General features: G+C 41.1%; 1 non-coding gene and 1 pseudogene across 1 annotated transcript; both read right to left on the bottom strand.

Annotated features, from left to right (window-relative positions):
• Nucleotides 1-17575, bottom strand: part of LOC111954591 (utrophin-like) — a 241603-nt pseudogene extending 224028 nt beyond the window's left edge.
• Nucleotides 8516-8597, bottom strand: trnal-uaa (transfer RNA leucine (anticodon UAA)). Its single transcript has one exon. It is a non-coding gene; the product is annotated as a tRNA-Leu (tRNA).
• Nucleotides 17576-20874: the final 3299 nt, after the last annotated feature.

Below are 20874 nucleotides of genomic sequence, written 5' to 3'. Positions count from 1 at the left end.
GCACGTCCGGTGAACGGGTCAGGGTTCCATAGGCGCAGGCAGAACAGTTGAAACTGGAGCAGCAGCACGGCCAGGTGGACTGGGGACACAGGTGATGGCCGATGTGCTCGTGCCAATACCTCAAGATAAACTACTTTGAAAAACAGTGCCGTTTGCTCAGAATCGCTCATAAATTATGGAGAAAAATGTTAGCTTTTACAGACAGATTAGGCTTTCTAAGTGGTAGGCCTACGCTTTTGTTGCTATTATATTTAGAAATTTGTGAAAAGCAAACTGACAGCCGCAACCAACCATAGAAGGCAGTTTCCATTCAAGTCAGGACTGACAGGCATTGCTGGTGTAGACATGAGCTTAACAGTCAAAGTGCAAGAGTTAGTTAGAGGTTCCAGTTAGAGATTATATTTATGGCCACAACGCAACAAGCTGTTCTGTATTTGGCGCACGTGCTGCCCAAATTACGGCCTCCGACTGTAAATTCTTCTGATAAAACTTAATCCACAGCAATTGTTTTGAAGCTATTATGCTCTCTGGTGTAGTGTTTAGAATTTATTTAATTTACATGTTGTCACACCCTGGCCTTAGTATTCTTTGTTTTCTTTATTATTTTAGTTAGGTCAGGGTGTGACATGGGGTATGTTTGTGTTTTTGTCTTGTCTTGGGTGGTTGTAGTGTCTAGGGGGATTTTGTTAGAGTGTATGGGTTTGTGTTGAGTGAATGTTTCTAGGGAAGTCTATGGTTGAGTGAATGTGTCTAGCTATGTCTATGGTTGCCTGAGTGGTTCTCAATCAGAGACAGATGTTTTTCATTTGTCTCTGATTGGGAGCCATATTTAAGGTGGCCATAGGCATCATGTATTTGTGGGTAATTGTCTATGTTCTATGTTGCATGTGTGCACTAGTTCGTTATTAGCTTCACGGTCGTCTGTTTGTTGTTTTGTTTTCCTTCTTATAATAAAGAAGATGTATTTTGCACACGCTGCGCCTTGGTCATCTCTCTCTCCTGTAGACGATCGTGACACATGTACATATTTTGGGGGACAAGAATGTCTACTCCCGTGGCTATGGTCTCAACTGATGGCGGCACAACACAAAAACCTCAGATGATGTGAAATAGGTTACAACATATGAAAAAAAATACATGTTTTTTTTATATAATTGACTTGCAGGAAATTAGCTTTAAAACTGAAAAGATGTCTCTCCACCTCATGACAAAACGGGTAGAATTGCAAGAAATTAACTGTGAAACTTTCTTTTTTTTTGTTGCCACATGGCAAAAATAAGTACAATTTCAGGTAATTTACAACTTAAATATTCCTCTCCACTGTGAAGAGGGGGGGGACAAAAATATTTTGAATGCAGGGTGGGAGGGGGCAACCAAATCTTGCTTAGGCCCCAGAATTTCTCATTTGGGTCACAGGCTGAAAGTTTCAGAACCCCTGTTTTAAATTATATCACACTCAACCGTTTATCTTTTCCAGTGATGAAGACATGGATGTCTCATGGTGGGGAATGAAGAATGGGTCAACTTTAAGCAACTTTATCTCCTGAATGTTTTGGTATTCAGGTGGGAAAGAAAATCACTTTCTGACCACTTCTTCCATGGGCAAACACGTATGGAAAGTTTTGTTTAAATCAAAAGGGATGCTGTCAAAAAGTGTTTGAATTCAAATGGATTCATCTGACTTTTCACAAATAATTTACTTAAAATAATTGTACCTCTATGTGATGTGTTGTGCTGTGAATTGTCACGTCATCCTTCTCCGATTTGCTGAGCTAATCAGAGAAGGATGACATTTGGCAATGTATTAATTGGAGGTGCTATAGGGTAAGGTCAATGTTAACACATTTTTCCAAATCTGTCACCACAGTTTATCCAGAATAGGCATACAGTAACACTTTACATTGTATACCTTATGAAGAGTTGAAGTAGTTCAGTTTATATACCCTTTATAAGACCATTATTTGAATAACTTTTTAATATGGCTCTACCATGAGAGTAATGAACACTCAATAGGGCGGAGTGATGGAGTGGGGAGTGACTTGGGGAGTGATGTAAACATCCAAATATTGCATCTGTAAAGATGAATAACGGAAAACCACTTGACCCCTACCTTCTCAATATCAGCTACAACCCGAAAACAAAACATCAGCAATGGACCCAGTCGATTAGTTCAGCAAAATTAAAGGGCATTTAAACGCTTCAGTAAATTTCATTAAATAGCAAGCATATCTAGAATGGATTGCACTAAATAATACAGTTGTATGCTGAGTTATAAATCTCTTTATTAAAACGTAATAGTTTGCTTTGTATGGCACCAATGTCTGATAAAAAAAACAAAAAAACAAACTGGCTACGCGCCTAACATTTTCACAAACAAGACATATGATTCAACAAGGGGCCAATAAATAACAAAATAAACAATGCATTGCTAGTTGGGTCATAAAATCCTTGCACAATCACAGACAATATATGTTTTATTGATTTGGCAAGTAGGCTACATTGTGTGGACTGCATTTTCTTCCGTGTATTGGGGTAAAAAAATATTTGCACGTTCATCTTGAGTGTTCGCAAAACAGATCACACTCACCGTAGCTGCTGTCAGTCAGGGTCGCGAGCATGGAAAATCTGCGTAATTTTAGCACAGAATTTTTTTTACAAGTTCGCTGATTAGTGAAAAAAAAAAAGTGGTTAGATTTTAAATGTTCAAATATATTAACATGAGGACCTTATGCCATTCTAAAAGGCAGAAGCACTCCAGCCTATGCCAAAAAAGCAGTCATCCAGTGCATAAACACACTTCATAATAACACGTTTGCAAAACTTATTTGTGGAACAAACTGCTTTCTGTGGTCTGCGGTAGAGGCTGTTGACTTCCTGATGGTTATCCAGTGAGTTTCGTTTTTTTCCCCCGTCTATTTCACTGGAGAACCGGTTCAGCTAAGGAGTGAGTCTCCGTCCCAAACATTGTTACTGTTGCTGCTACCTTTACCTGTCTACCCGCAAACTTCTGACGCTTGGACGTAAACATGGCACGGTCGGCGTCACGTGACCACGCGCCCAACGCCCCAAGGATGGAAAAGAAAACTTGAACTGAGTATAACAAGCAAAAACATTTTCCCTAAATGCAATTTCTGTTTTTCTGTTAACTGTTGTGTAACATTATCTCAAATATATGGATATGTTACTAAATTATTATTATTGTTTTAATATTGACACATTGACAGGAATGGAGACTATCGTTCGCCCTTAACATTTGAGTCAAGGGTGAAATTGTGGTGTATATATTGGGAAGGATGAACAGTAGACAGGGGTCCGGGGGTCCTTCTCCCTGATTTATTTTTATTTTTATAAAATGTACTGCTATTCTACCAGTGGCGATTTTAGCATGTACATCTTGGTGGGGCAAACTCAACTTTTTGGGGGTTGATGCATGTCAGCAAAACCACTACACAACACTAAACGATACATTAATTAAACAATAACGGTGACCTCAAACTGTTAGGGCCTACATAAAGCTGTCCCAACAGTAGAGCTTTCTTTTCAACACCATGGAGTGAATCCTTACCACGGCTACTGTACACCTGGTTATCAGCGGAGCCTTGTCTGGCAGCAAAACAGTTAATTCAGCCTCATTTACTGCCTTTAAAAAGCCATAGCTGATATGGCTGACTTGCTTATACAAATGTGGTTTCTACTGACAATTGAGATGTACAAGCTATGGCATAAGGGAACGATGAGTAGATGAGCAGCAATCCGTAATTTCGATTAAGACATCAATGAGCGAGCTAAAATGGACGTACAGTGCCTTGCAAAAGTATTCATCCCCATTGGCGCTTTTCCTATTTTGTTGCTTTACAACCTGTAATTTAAATGGATTTTTATTTGGATTTCATGTAATGGACATACACAAAATAGTCCAAATTGGTGAAGTGAAAAAATAACTTGTTTAAAAAAATATATAAAAAATAACAAAAAATGGAAAAGTGGTGCGTGCATATGTATGCACCCCCTTTTCTATGAATCCCTAAATAAGATCTGGTGCCACCAATTACCTTCACAAGTCACAAAATGTGTTAGATTGCACACAGGTGGACTTTATATAAGTGTCACATGATCTCAATATACTGTATATACACTTGTTCTGAAAGGCCCCAGAGTCAGCAAAACCACTAAGCAAGGGGCACCACCAAGCAAGTTGCACTATGAAGACCAAAGAGCTCTCCAAACAGGTCAGGGACAAAGTTGTGGAGAAGTACAGCTCAGGTTTGGGTTATAAAAAATATCAAACTTTGAACATCCCCAGGGAGCACCATTTAAATCCATTATTAAAAAATGGAAAGAATATGGCACAACGACAAACCTGCTCAGAGAGGGCCGCCCACCAAAGCTCACGGACCAGGCAAGGAGGGCGTTAACTAGAGAAGCAACAAAGAGACCAAAGATAAGCCTGAAGGGGCTGCAAAGCTCCACAGCGGAGATTGGAGTATCTGTCCACAGGACCACTTTAAGCCGTACACTCCAGAGCTGGTCTTTACAGAAGAGTGACCAGAAAAAAGCCATTGCTTAAAGAAAGAAATAAGCAAATATGTTTGTTGTTCGCCAAAAGGCATGTGGGAGACTCCCCAAACATATGGAAGAAGGTACTCTGGTCAGATGAGACTAAAATTGAGCTTTTTGTCCATCAAGGAAAACGCTATGTTTGGCGCAAACCCAACATCACCCCGAGAACCCTATCCCCACAGTGAAGCATGGTGGTGGCAACATCATGCTGTGGGGATGTTTTTCCATCGGCAGGGACTGGGAAACTGGTTAGAATTGAAGGAATGATGGATGGTGCTAAATACAGGGAAATTCTTGAGGGATACCCATTTCAGTCTTCCATAGATTTGAGACTGGGATGGAGGTTCACCTTCCAGCAGGACAATGACCCTAAGCATACTGCTGAAGCAACACTCGAGTGGTATAAGGGGAAATGTTTAAATGTCTTTGAATGGCCTAGTCAAATCCAATTGAGGAGCTTTGATATGACTTAAAGATTGCTATACACTAGCGGAACCCATCCAACTTGAAGGAGCAGATTTGCCTTGAAGAATGGGCATAAATCCCAGTTGCTAGATGTGCCAAGCTTATAGAGACATACCCCAAGAGACTTGCAGCTGTAATTGCTGCAAAAAAGGTGGCTCTACAAAGTATTGCCTTTGGGGGGTGAATAGTTATGCACGCTCAAGTTCAGTTTTTTTGTCCTATTTCTTGTTTGTTTCACAGTAAAAAAATATTTTGCATCTTCAAAGTGGTAGGCATGTTGTGTTACTCAAATGATACAAACCCCCCAAAAATCAATTTTAATTCCAGGTTGTAAGGCAACAAAAATTTTAAAATGCCAAGGGGGTGTAACGGGTGTCGTCGGAAGGATGAGACCAAGGTGCAGCGTTCTTTGAGTTCCACATAATTTATTGACGAAGTGAAACTTTAGAAAATAAAAAACAATATGGAATACAACCACCGAACAGCTTCGTTGTGCAAACTACCTGCACACAAACAAAGAACAAGATCCCACACAGAAAGAGGGAAAAGGGCAGCCTAAGTATGATCCCCAACCAGAGACAACGATAGACAGCTGCCTCTGATTGGGAACCACACTCGGCCAGAAACAAAGAAATACAAAACCTGGAAATACAGAACATAGAATGCCCACCCAAATCACACCCTGACCAAACCAAAATAGAGACATAAAAAGCTCTCTACGGTCAGGGCGTGACAGGGGGTGAATACTTTTGCAAGCCACTGTATATATGTATTTCTCATTAAGGGAACCTAAAGATAAACCATCTTCAGTTTTTAATAAAGAATTCAAATGTGAGTGTGTTGGGGGCAACTGGCCCCTCCTCCAACGGAGCAACTGGGCCCCCCAGCAAACCAATGCAAGCAATGGTAACAAAAGTAGCATCTTCCAAATCATGTCCAACGTCATTGAGTTACGCATACATTTTATATATGATGATTTGGACATGATTTGGCATCAAAACCTCATCATAGTGAGATTATTAATAGCAACATGTGCAATACCATTTTGTTTCAATATTTGATTTATTTAAGTAAAATAAGACACCTAGACTTTTAAGAGTTCGTTACAACAAAAAAATCGAAAGAAAATGGATCAAATAGATTAACACACAGTTACTCCATAATTGGGGGAAAATGCCCCTTTTCTTAAAACAATATTTCATTAAATAACAAAAAAAGTGTAAACTGTATCAACTTATTTCCCTTCATAGTTTTTTTGCCTAAGCATAACCATCAAACACATACCTAATTTTTACCAAACATTTTTTTGTCAACAATTGGACATTGTTCTTAGGAAGGGCGCGATACTTGTACAGTGGAAGTCAGAAGTTTACATACACCTTAGCCAAATACATTTAAACACAGTTTTTCACAATTCCTGACATTTAATCCTCGTAAAAATTCCCTGTTTTAGCTCAGTTAGGATTACCACTTTATTTTAAGAATGTGAAATGTCAGAATGATAGAGAATGATTTTTCAGGCCTTTCAGTTTGTCGATATAGGACTCGTTTTAAAAGTGGATATAGATATTTTTGTACCTATTTCCTCCAGCAGGGTCCACAGGGTCCTTAGCTGTTGTTCTGAGATTGATTTGCACTTTTCGCACAAGTACGTTCATCTCCTGGGGACAGAGCGCAACTCCTTCCTGAGCGGTATGACGGCTGTGTGGTCCCATGGTGTTTATACTTGCGTGCTATTGTTTGTACAGATGAACGTGGTACCTTCAGGCGTTTGGAAATTGCTCCCAAGGATGAACCAGACTTGTGGAGGTCTACAATTTTCTGAGGTCTTGGTTGATTTCTTTAGATTTTCCCATGATGTCAAGCAAAGAGGCACTGAGTTTGAAGGTAGGCCTTGAAATACATCCACAGGCACACCTCCAATTGACTCAAATGATGTCAATTAGCCTATCAGAAGCTTCTAAAGCCATGACATAATTTACGGGCCTTTTCCAAGTTGTTTAAAGGCACAGTCAACTTAGTGTATGTAAACTTCTGACCCACTGGAATTGTGATATAAATCACTCTAATGGAAATAATGTGTCTGTAAACAATTGTTTACAAAAATTACTTGTCATGCACAAAGTAGATGTCCTAACCGACTTGCCAAAACTATAGTTTCTTTACAAGAAATTTGTGGTGGTTGAAAAACGATTTTTAATGATTCCAAGTGTATGTAAACTTCCGACTTCAACTGTATCTAATTAAAATTAAAGGGCACAAGGCAACACGTGGAAATCTAAAATGGAAATCTAAAAAACAGTCTCTGCCTGGACCCCAGTGGCTTTAGTGACGCAGAGATGTTGATCTTCCATTGTAGGCTGTTGTCCGGATCGATTATACAAATTAGTGCTCCACTGGGCCCCGTTCTGTTTTCAGGGAACAGCACAGTCAGAGAGCAGGACTCCAAAAAGAAGATTGAATGTAAGACCAACTGGTTTATCGGTCAGGTTGGGAGAGAGTTTATTTGTAGGGAAAAGAACCATAAGCCAAATGCCATGATGGGCCACATAGGCTATAGGCAGCTGACATGTCACCATTAGGCTACATGCTAAAACATGCATGAAATGATTTAACATTTGATATTAAATGTTGAATACACTGGCAGCAGTATCTGTACCAGATCTTGCAATATGTATTACACATGGCCATGTATTTACAAAGCTACTAGTTAATACAATGTTTAGTTATTTTATTACTGTGTAATTACATAGATATATGGAAACCTATGATAAAGTGTTACTGTCTGAGATATATAATACTGCTCTAATTCTTGCAATGTAAATGATGTGGTGCCCTTGGACTGAAAATTATGGAATTGAATGGGCATGTATTGCAGGCCTACACATAAAGGAGTTCTCATGACCCCTTGTGTCCAAAAGAGGACATTGTCCTGTCATTTAATCACTGACGAAATAATAAAAGAACGTTATTCTAAACACAGATGTGGAATGAATGAAGCTCAGGAGTAATATAGTGATAGTCAAGTGCACGTTGCGTATTTCAACAATAATCACACTTCATATTTTTTGTAAACAACCCACTGTTATTACAACATTACATCGTAGTTAATCCAGACAATACTTTACATTGACCAGTAGGAGGTAACCATATACGCTTTATCATTTGACAAAAACGAGAAATAAACAGTAATATAATATTTTAAACTGCTTCTTATATGACATAAAGGTGTTACAATAATAGTAGCTCAAATATCAGACATGATTTTGCGATCTAACACACTGAAAATGGTGCCGGATTACGTTGTACAGTTCTAGATTCGTCTATTGCTACAAACTGACTGCAGCATGTTACAAGGAATACACTACGGTTGTGTAGTGCATCTGCCTACAATACAAACCCTTCAAATGAATAACAATGCCGTATATGTTTGTGTTCATGAAAGATGGAGGTGCTTCTAATTTCACGGAACTGCTTGAGAAAAATATTCTACCAGGAGTGGGGTTCGAACCCACGCGGACAATGTCCATTGGATCTTAAGTCCAACGCCTTAACCACTCGGCCATCCTGGTATATACAACTACTTTTTATGACATTTTGGTTTATAAACCTGAGAGTGAACCATTTGTACTATGACGATTGCTGTATGTACGCTAACATGCACAGTAATAATTCCATATTAAATGTAAACAATGGTCAAAAACAAAGTAACCATACGCCTATTAAAATTCCCTAGTTGTGTTAGAATACCCACACTAACATACTGTATAATACATTCTTAATAAGTAACGTTATATACTACCTACTATATACAAATACTTCATTTTAGTATACCGTAAATGAACGGTAATCTTTCAATTGAGAGTACTACGCTCTTCGCCTGTTTATCGGAAATTGATGCTGTTGCTATGCAATCTCTTGTCAGCTTAACAAGTTACTTGTTTTTTTATTTAAAAAAAAGTAGATATTAAACAGTAACATGCAAGAGAAAGAATATTATAATAATACAAATCCACATATCAATTCAAATACAGACATGTAGTGAATACATTTGTTTGACATTTTGTTTTGTATACGTTTTAATGATTCAAATAGTTTTCAAAATCAGATAAAAAATTAAGAAAAGGGGCTTTTTCTTCATAAATGTTCATTTGTGTATGAAACATTTTCCTAATAAAATAAAGAGATGTATGACATACGTTCAATTGTGGAATCAGTGTAGTAAAATAATATGTTTAACTTTGATATTTCAATGGTTGTATGCATTTTGTTGCAAATATATAGTATTACATCAGTCCAGAACACTATGTAAACAATGACAGAAGAAGTGTTTTTATTTTTTACTTATTTAACTTTTATTTAACTAGACAAGTCAGTTAAGAACAAATTCTTATTTTACAATGACAGGGTTCAGGGGCAAGACAACAGATTTTGACATTGTCAGCTCAGGGTTTCCAGCAAACGTTCAGTTAATGGCCCATTGCTCTAACCACCAGGCTATCTGCCACCCCAATAGATTCAGCTTCGAGTTCACAAAAACTGCATTCACTGGTACCATCAGGTCTATATTTAGAAATCAAGCTATTACACGGATAGAATCTAAGGATAATCTTAAAGGAGATCTCCTTTACTTTATTGGTCACCATACATTTGTGTGGAGTGAGCCAAGCATGACGCCAGATGAAGCCCAACAAAATATGGCAAAGGGAATAGACTTCCTGTAGAAAATATCCCTTAAATTATGATTGTTGAATTTCTTATCTCGTAAACCTATGCCATTCACCTGGATATCGCTTACAATAGGAGATATTCCAAAATATGCATTATTCTGAAGTAAAGATTTTATCCCACTAGCTATAGCTTTTATAACAGTGTCAGACTCATTACCTGAAACCTCAAAGTTGTTTCTTTCCATAAATTCTCTCCACGTAAATAGATTCCCACCAATACTAACTAATTGGCTGACAAGGATCATGTTTTTCGAGAACAAGTTAAGGTAAAATAACATCTTGTTTCTATGTAATATCGACCCATTATTCCATATAAACATTTATGAGGTGAAAAGTTGTTTATATAGCAAAGCCCATCACATTAAAGCCTGCTTGTGAAAGGCTGCCAATTTCACAGGAAGTTTACCCACAATATATGGACAATGTAGTAAAAAATTAAGCCCTCTGAACTTCTGAAAAACAAAATGAGGTATAATATTCCAAAAACTGAGGATTTTTTATGTACCTTTTAATCCAGTTGACCTTTGATATCTGATTAAAGAGAGTGAAGTCTGAGACATTTAGACCGCCATCACAAACCCTGTTGGTGATAACATCTCTTTTTATCTTATGTGGCTTGTTTTTCCATATGAAGTTGTACAAAGCCTATCTAAGGTACAGCAAGTGGATTTGAGAATGTCAATAGATGAAAAAAGAGGATGCACGAGATAGCCCCTCAGCTTTGGATAAAAGCACCCTTCCTTGAAGACTTAAATCCCTCACTAACCATGAGGATACATTTTTTTTTGACAGATTCAGTTACAGGGTTCAAAGTAAGATCAAGCCTTAAGATTTTTGGTGATCTTTACACCGAGGTAGGTTACAGTATCTTTTTCTGAGATGTTACAGTCTGCTGGATTGACAGCTCCTTTCAGAACAAACATCTCACATTTGGAAAGATGTAGTACCAAACCTGAGATTTTGGAGAACTGATTCACAATATCCAATGCTAATCGAGCTTGTAACACATTTTTCAAATAAAGTGAGGTGTCATCCACCAGTTGGGATATCTTGATCTCTCTGGCCTGGAATGTAAATGCCTTCAAATTGACTTTGATAAACTAATGAGCATAAGATTTGAGATACTAACAAAAATGTAAAAAAAAGTTTGATTGGACAACCTTGTCGTGTTCCTTTGTAAATGTTAAACCTTGAGGATGTTCCATGACAAAAGTTTGATACAGCTATTTCCACTATTATACAGAGTTCTAACAGCATCAACAACAAAAAATGACCAAACTTCAAATGCTCAAGACAATCAAAGATAGAATTGTGACTTACGGTATCAAATGATTTCTGAAATTCCAAAAGTAAGATAACAGGGAAGTCATCCAAAGGATTGCAATACTCAACCAAGTCTAACACCAGCTTCAGAATATTAGAAACACTGCCGATTTTGCAGGTTTTCCTACTTACAAAGCATGTAGAGGTCTGTAATTTTTATCATAGTGTTATGGGATTTTTGTGTTTAATGACTAAAATATGTATACATTTGACTTAGATGTTACTGTATGAATGAAACTTATTATAATCATAATGCTGAATGTAATGTGTTCCTTATTAGAAAGAATGGAGTTATCTTCAGACAGGCTGGAATGCTGTGTTCCTTACAGGACATTCTGTCTCTACCCAGGGAGGGGAGAGACCTTGGGTTGGTTGCAGATAGTTTAACAGGTGGCAGACAACGTAATGAGGCTGTGAACTGTATTGCCATTGTATTCTAGAGGAGGATGGACATTAAGACTTATGACATCATCTTTATTATATAACCTGATGTAAATTGTACTATGATTCAGTACTCTCGAGAATAAACGCTATTGATTGATTGATTTTGAGACTGGTTCCTGTCCATTTCATGCTGATAAGTATCTTACAAATTCTTATGTATGGACAGAGTGTTTTAATTGAATTGGTTGATAAACATAGGAATTCAAATTCCTTTAACACATAGGTACACTTCAAAAATCCAGAAAATCACATTGTATGATTTTTAAGTAATTAATTGACCTAGAAGGAGACGTGAGGTAGCTGAACTCTCTAAGACAATTGCGGATATCACAGCGATTGAGCATCTTGATCTTAATGAGAAAGCTAAACTGAATGATTTACAGAATCAACTAGATACATTTTATGAGGAAAAGGCTAGAGGTGCCTACATAAGATCCAGAAAACAATGGCTTGAAAAAGGTGAAAAGAACAGTAGATACTTTTTTAATTTGGAAAAGAGGAGAGGGGAACTCGACACACTTCGTGAATTTAAGATTAATGGGGTAACCTCTGAGGATAGAGAGTTGTTATCAGACTTTACCACTAAGTTTTATGAGAATCATTAGTCATTAGATAACAATTTGAGTGACTCTAAGGATATCCTTGATTCTATAGAGAATGTTAACTCGGGTTAGTGAAAAATTCAAATCGGTCTTGTTGTCAAGATGTATCCACTATGGACATCCATTATGGGGTTGCTCAATTAAAAAATAACATCTCCAGTTTGTGATGGATTAACCTCTGAATTTAACAAAATCTTCTCTGAAGAAATAGCACAATTATTACTTGAAACCTTTAAGGAGGCTATCTAGGGCATGCACAGGGAAGGGCATATCCACAGGAACAATGGGGATCCCTAAACTATGGGCAAATTATCTGCCAATTGGACTGCTGAATGTATATTTTTCTCTTGCTTTGTTTGCTCTTTTCAGTGTTATGTCTATCTCTGATAACCTACTCAGGAAAGGGCTGAAAATAGCCCATATTAATATATGTAGCCTTAGAAATAAGGTTCATGAAATCAATAACTTTCTAAAATCAGATAACATTCATATACAGTGCCTTGCAAAAGTATTCATCCCCCTTGGCGTTTTTCCTATTTTGTTGCATTAAAAACTGTCATTTCAATTGATTTTTATTTGGATTTCATGTCATGGATATGCACAAAATAGTCKAAATTGGTGAACTGAAATGAAAGACTTATTAGTTTAAAAAAATGATTTWAAAAAAAAACGGAAAAGTGGTGCGTGCATATATATTCAGCACCTTTGCTATGAATCCCCTAAATAAGATCTGGTGCAACCAAATACCTTCAGAAGTCAAATAATTAGTTAAATAAAGTCCACCTGTGTGCAATCTAAGTGTCACATGATCTCAGTATATATACACCTGTTCTGAAAGGCCCCAGAGTCTGCAACACCACTATGCAAGGGGCACCAAGGAGCTCTCCAAACAGGTCAGGGACAAAGTTGTGGAGAAATACAGATCAGAGTTGGGTTATAAAAAAATATCAGAAACTTTGACCATCCCACGGAGCACCATTAAATCCATTATTAAAAAATGGAAAGAATATGGCACCATAAAAAACCTGCCAAGAGAGGGCCGCCCACCAAAACTCATGGACCAGGCAAGGAGGGCATGAATCAGATGGGCAACAAAGAGACCAAAGATAACCCTGAAGGAGCTGCAAAGCTCCACAGCGGAGATTGGAGTATCTGTCCATAGGACCACTTTAAGCCGTACACTCCACAGAGCTGAGCTTTCCGGAAGAGTGGCCAGAAAAAAAGCCATTGCTTAAACAAAAAAAATAAGAAAACACGTTTGGTGTTTGCCAAAAGGCATGTGAGAGACTCCCCAAACATATGGAAGAAGGTACTCTGGTAGATGAGACTAAAATGTTGCTTTTTGACCATCAAGGAAAACGCTATGTTTGGCACAAACCCAACACCTCTCATCACTCTGAGAACACCATCCACATGGTGGTGGCAGCATCATGCTGTGGGGATGTTTTTCATCGGCAGGGACTGGGAAACTGGTCAGAATTGAAGGAATGATGGATAGTGCTAAATACAGGGACATTCTTGAGGGAAACCTGTTTCAGTCTTCCAGAGATTTGAGATTAGGACGGAGGTTGACCTTCCAACAGGACAATGACCCTAAGCATACTGCTAAAGCAACACGGTGGTTTAAGGGGAAACATTTAAATGTCTTGGAATGGCCTAGTCAAAGCCCAGACCTCAATCCAATTGAGAATCTGTGGTATGACTTAAAGATTGCTGTACACCAGCGGAACCCATCCAACTTGAAGGAGCTGGAGCAGTTTTGCCTCGAAGAATGGGCAAAAATCCCAGTGGCTAGATGTGCCAAGCTTATAGAGACATACCCCAAGAGACTGGTGTCTCTGCAAAGTTTTGACTTTGGGCGGGTGAATAGTTATGCACGCTCAAGTTTTCAGTTTTACTTATTTCTTGTTTGTTTAATTAACAATAAAAAACAATGTATCTTCAACGTGGTAGACATGTTATGTAAATCAAATGATACAACCCCCCCCAAATCCATTTTAATTCCAGGTTGTAAGGCAACAAAATAGGAAAAATACCAAGGGGGTGAATACTTTCGCAAGCCACTGCATTAGCCATTTCTGAGACTCACTTAGATAATTCATTTGATGATATAGCAGTCGCAATACATTGATATAACATCTATAGAAGTGACAGAAATGCTTATGGGGGAGGTGTTGCTGTATATATGCAGAGCCATATCCCTGTAATGCTTAGAGAAGATCTTATGTCAAGTGTCTTTGAAGTGTTGTGGTTGCAGGTTCACTTGGCACATCTAAAGCCTTTTCTTTTGGGGTGTTGCTATAGACCACCAAGTGCTAAAAGCCAGTATCTAACTAATATGCGTGAAATGCTTGATTGTGAATGTGATGTAACCAGAGACGTCTACTTCGTTGGGGACGTGAATATTGACTGATTTTCATCAAGCTGTCCGCTCAAGAGGAAGCTTCTTACTGTAACCAGTGCCTGTAATCTGGTTCAGGTTATTAACTCAACTACCAGGGTGTTTACAAACACTACAGGAACAAGATCATCCACATGTATCGATCACATTTTTACTAATACTGTAGAACTTTGTTCTAAAGTTGTATCCGTACCCATTGGATGCAGTTATCACAATATTGTGGCTATATCCAGGAAAGCCCAAGTTCCAACAGCTGGGCCTAAAATAGTGTATAAGAGATCATACAAAATATTTTGCTGTGACTCTTATGTGGATGTGTAACGGTGGTCCTCCTCCTCTTCGGATTCAGATGAAGAGGAGCAGGGATTGAACCAAAATGCAGCGGATTGTGAAGACATAATGAATTTTATTAAAGACAGACGGGAAAAAACACGAAAACGAACTATACTTCAAATGATACAAAATAACAAAACGAAAGTAGACAGACCTGAACGACGAACATACATAAACACGAGAACGCACGAACAGGGAAAAATAGCCTACATGAAATGAACAAACCGTAACAGTCCCGTATGGTGCGACAAACACTGACACAGGAGACAATCACCCACAAACAAACAGTGAGAACACCCTACCTAAATATGACTCTTAATTAGAGGAGAACGCAAAACACCTGCCTCTAATTAAGAGCCATACCAGGCAACCACAACCAACATAGAAACAGATAACATAGACTGCCCACCCAAAACACATGCCCTGACCTAAACACATACAAAAACAACATAAAACAGGTCAGGAACGTGACATAACCCCCCCCTCAAGATGCGTACTCCGAACGCATCACCAAAAAGTCCAGGGGAGGGTCTGGGTGGGCATCTGACCACGGTGGTGGCTTAGGCTCCGGGCGTGGTTCCCACCCCACCATAATCAATCCCCGCTTCCGTAGCCTACCCACAATGACCACCCTCCAAATAACCCCACCTAAATTTAGGGGCAACACCAGAATCAAGGACAGCTCTGGGACAAGGTAGCTCAGGACATAGGGATAGCTCAGGACAGAGGGATAGCTTAGGAGAGAGAGGATATAGCTCAGATAAAGAGGTAGCTCAGGATAGAGGGGCAACTCCGGACTGAAGGGCAGCTCCGGACAGAGAGACAGCTCTGGACTGAGGGGCAGTTCTGAATTACTAGCCGCTTCTGGCTGAGGACAGCTCATGGCTGACTGACGGCTCTGGACGCTCATGGCAGGCTGACGGCTCTGGACGCTCATGGCAGGCTGACGGCTCTGGACGCTCAGGCAGGCTGACGGCTCTGGACGCTCATGCAGGCTACGGCTCTGGACGCTCATGCAGGCTGACGGCTCTGACGCTCATGCAGGCTGACGCTCTGGACGCTCATGGCTGGCTGACGGCTCTGGACGCCCTGGCTGGCTGACGGCTCTGGACGCTCATGGCTGGCTGACGGCTCTGCGCTCATGGCTCTCTGACGCTCTGGCTGCTCATGGCTCTCTGACGGCTCTGGCTGCTCATGGCTCGCTGACGGCTCTGGCTGCTCATGGCTCGCTGACGGCTCTGGCAGATCCTGTCGGCTGGCGGCTCTGCAGATCCTGTCTGGCTGGCGGCTCTGGCAGAATCCTGTCTGGCTGCGGCTCTGGAGATCCTGTCTGGTTGGCGGCTCTGGCAATCCTGCTGGTTGGCGCCTGGCAGATCCTGTCTGGTTGGCGGCTCTGGCAGACCCTGTCTGACGGACGGCTCTAGCGGCTCCTGTCTGGCGGGCGCTCTAGCGGCTCCTGTCTGGCGGACGGCTCTGTAGGCTCATGGCAGACGGGCGGCTTTGCAGGCTCATGGCAGACGGCGGCTTTGCAGCTCATTGCAGACGGGCGGCTCAGACGGCGCTGGGAGACGGATGCTCAGATGGCGCTGGGGAGACGGATGGCTCAGATGCGCTGGGAGACGGATGGCCAGATGGCGCTGGGGAGACGGATGGCTCAGATGGCGCTGGGGAGACGATGGCTCAGAAGCGCTGGGAGACGGATGGCTCTGCCGATAAGCGCACTGTACCTGGTCGTGGTCCGGAACTGGAGGCACCGGGCTAAGGACACGCACCTTCATACTAGTGCGGGGAGCAGGGACAGGCACACTGAACTCTCAAAGCGTACTCTATACCTGGTGCGTGGTACCGGCACTGTGCACCGGTGAGGGCACGCACCTCAGGACTAGTACGGGAGAAGTGACAGTGTGTACAGGACTTAGAGACGCACAGGTGGCTAGTGCTGGGGCCGGAACTGGAGGCACCGAACTGGATACACGCACTATAGGAGAGTGCGTGGAGGAGGAACAGGGCTCTGGAAATGCACTGGTAGCCTAGTGCGTAGTGTAGGCACTGTAGGTACTAGGCTGGGCGGGAGGTGGCGCCGGAAATACCGGACCGTGCAGGCGTACTGGCTCTCTTGAGCATTGAGCCTGCCCAACCTTACCTGGTTGAATGCTCCCGGTCGCGCCAACCAGTGCGGGAGTGGGAATAACCCGCACCGGCTATGTAGGCGAACCGGGGAAACCATGCTAAGGCTGGTGCCATGTATGCCGGCCCGAGGAGACGTACTGGGCCAGATATGTAGGGCCGGCTTCATGACATCCGGCTCAATACTCAATCTAGCCCTGCCAGTGCGGGAGGTGGAATAACCCGCACCGGGCTATGCACACGTACAGGAGACACCGTGCGCTCTACTGCGTAACACGGTGTCTGCCCGTACTCTCGCTCTCCACGGTAAGTACAGGGATGGGCGAGGTCTCCTACCTGACTTCGCCACTCTCCCTCTAGCCCCCCCCAAGAAATTTTTGGGAGTTACTCACGGGCTTTTCGGGCTTCCGTGCAAGACGCGTCCCCTCATAATTCCGGTTTCGAGCTTGATTCTCCGGCTTCCATCCACGTCTCCTAGCTGCCTCCTTAAACCACCGCTCCTGGGCAGTGACTGCCTCACTCTTCTCACGAGAGCAGCGATACTCTCCAGTTTGCGCCCAGGGTCCTTTCCGTCCATTATCTCCTCCCATGTCCAAAAATCCTGTGTAGCAGGCCACTGCTCGTTATTACGCTGCTTGGCTCTGGGTTGGTGGTGGTTCTGTAACGGTGGTCCTCCTCCTCTTCGGATCAGATGAAGAGGAGCAGATTGAACCAAAATGCAGCGGATTGTGAAGACATAATGAATTTTATTAAAGACAGACGGAAAAAACACGAAAACGAACTATACTTCAAATGATACAAAATAACAAAACGAAAGTAGACAGACCTGAACGACGAACATACATAAACACGAGAACGCACGAACAGGAAAAATAGCCTACATGAAATGAACAAACCGTAACAGTCCCGTATGGTGCGACAAACACTGACACAGAGGACAATCACCCACAAACAAACAGTGAGAACACCTACCTAAATATGACTCTAATTAGAGGAGAAGCCAAACACCTGCCTCTAATTAAGAGCCATACCAGGCAACCACAACCAACATAGAAACAGATAACATAGACTGCCCACCCAAAACACATGCCCTGACCTAAACACATACAAAAACAACATAAAACAGGTCAGGAACGTGACAGGATGATGTTAAAAATATTGTGTCTGATGTGATTAATGAGGAGCATCCAGACGCTGCACTTGATGAATTTATGAAATTGCTTCTTCCAATTATTGATAAACATGCAACTGTTAAGAAACTGACTGTTAGAACTGTTAAGGCTCCATGGATTGATGAATTGAAAAACTGTATGGTTGAAAGAGATGGGGCAAAAGGAGTGGCTAATAAGTCTGGCTGCACATCTGACTGGCTAATGTGACTAAACTCAACAAAAAGAAGAAGAAGCTGTATTGTGAAGCCATGATCAATTAAGAATGATGGGGAAACTTTGGAGTACTTTAAATGAAATTATGGGCAGAAAGACAAATTCAACTCCATCTTTCATCGAATCAGATGGCTTATTCATCACGAAACCAACCAAAGCTACTGAGGATGGTAGCTGACTCTATAGCCACTCCTATCTGCCATATTTTTAATCTGAGCCTAGAGGAAAGTCTTTGTCCTCTGTCCTGGAGGGAAGCCAAAGTAATTGCGTTACCCAAGAATGGTAAATGGGCCTTTACTGGTTCTAACAGCAGACCTATAAGCTTGCTGCCAGCACTTAGCAAACTGTTGGAAACAATTGTTTGACCAAATACAATGCTATTTCTCTGTAAACAAATTAACAACAGACTTTCAGCATGCTTAATAGAGAAGGGCACTCAACATGTACTGCACTGACACAAATGACTGATGATTTGTCACGCTCTGATCTGTTTCACCTGTCCTTGTGCTTATCTCCACCCCCTCCAGGTGTCACTTATTATCCCCGGTGTATTTATCCCTGTGTTTCCTGTCTCTCTGTGCCAGTTTGTCTTGTTTGTCAAGTCAAACAGCGTTTTTGTATCTCAGCTCCTGCATTTCCCAGTCTCTCTTTTCTCACCCTCCTGGTTTAGACCCTTGCCTGTCCCAACTTTGGGGCGGCAGGTAGCCTAGTGGTCAGAGCGTTGGACAAGTAACCGAAAGGTTGCAAGATCAAATCCCTGAGTTGACGAGGTAAAAATCCATCGTTCTGCCCCTGAAAAAGGCAGTTAACCCACTGTTCCTAGGCGATCATTGAAAATAAGAATTTAACTGACTTGCCTAGTTAAATAAAGGTAAAATAAATAAAAACTCTGAGCCCGCCTGCCTGCCTATCATCTTGTATCGTTTGGAATCTGACATGGTTATTGAACCCCTGCCTGTCCTGACCTCGAGCCTGCTTATCACCTGGTACTGTTTGGACTCTGATCTGGTTTATGAACTCTTGCCTGTACCCGACCTGCCTTTTGCCTACCCCTTTTGTTATAATAAATATCGGAGCTCAACCATCTGCCTCCTGTGTCTGCATTTGGGTCTCGCCTTGTGCCCTTATATGATTGGTTGAACAAAACCTGTTTTTAAAAAAACCTATGTGTTATGGCTTTTCAACCTCTGCCATATTGTGGATTCAGAGCCATCTATCTAATAAAACTCAAAGGGTTTTCTTTAATGGAAGCTTCTCTAATGTCAAACATGTAAAGTATGGTTTACCGCAGGGCAGCTCTCTAGGCCCTCTACTCTTTTCTATTTTTACCCATGACCTGCCACTGGCATTAAACAAAGCATGTGTGTCCATGTATGCTGATGATTCAACCATATACGCATCAGCAACCACAGCTAATGAAGCCCTTAACAAAGAGTTGCAGTCTGTTTTGGAATGGGTGGCCAGTAATAAACTGGTCCTGAACATTTCTAAAACTAAGAGCATTGTATTTGGTACAAATAGTCCTTAAGCTCTAGACCTCAGCTGAATCTGGTAAAGAATGGTGTGGTTGTTGAACAAGTTGAGGAGACTAAATTACTTGGCATTACTTTGGACTGTAAACTGTCATGGTCAAAACATATAGATTCAATGGTTGTAAAGATGGTGAGAAGTCTGTCTGTAATGAAGAGATGCTCTGCTTTTTTGAAACCACACTCCAAAAAGCAAGTTCTGCAGGCTCTAGTTTTGTCTAATCTTGATTATTTTCAAGTCATGTGGTCCAGTGCTGCAAGGAAACACCTATTTAAGTTGCAGCTGGCCCAGTTCAGAGCGGCACGTTTTGCTCTAATTGTAATCAGAGGGCTGATATAAATACTATGCTTGCCAATCTCTCTTGGCTAAGAGGTGAGGAGAGACTGACTGCATCACTTCTTCTTTTTATAAGAAACATTAATGTGTTAAATCCCAAATTGTTTGCATAGTCAACTTACATACAGCTCTGACACACACACTAATCCCACCAGACATGCTACCAGGGGTCTTTTCACAGTCCCCAAATCCAGAACATATTCAAGAAAGCATACAGTATTGTATAGAGCTCTTAATGCATGGAACTTACTTCCATCTCATATTGCTCAAATAAACAGCAAACCTGGTTTAAAAAAACAGATAAAGCAACACCTCGCAGCACAACGCCTCTCCCCTATTTGACCTAGATAGTTTGTGTGTATGCATTGATATGTAGGCTACGTGTCCCTTTAATTTTTTTTATGTAGTTCTGTCCTTGAGCTGTTCTTGTCCATTGATGTTCTGTATTATGTCATTCGGTATTATGTTTCATGTTTTGTGTGGACCCCAGGAAGAGTAGCTGCTGCTTTTGCAACAGCTAATGGGACCCTAATAAAATACCAAAATACCATCCATCTCCAAGTCGGAACTCGTGCCTCTTTCTGGAGCTCCAACTTTCAAATCAAATCAAATTGTAATTTTCACATGCGCCGAATACA

This window comes from Salvelinus sp. IW2-2015, linkage group LG28 (assembly GCF_002910315.2).
Source record: "Salvelinus sp. IW2-2015 linkage group LG28, ASM291031v2, whole genome shotgun sequence".
NCBI classification, from domain to species: Eukaryota; Metazoa; Chordata; class Actinopteri; order Salmoniformes; family Salmonidae; genus Salvelinus; species Salvelinus sp. IW2-2015.
Note: the sequence above shows the minus strand (reverse complement) of the source record. Positions and strands in the feature narration are given on the sequence as shown.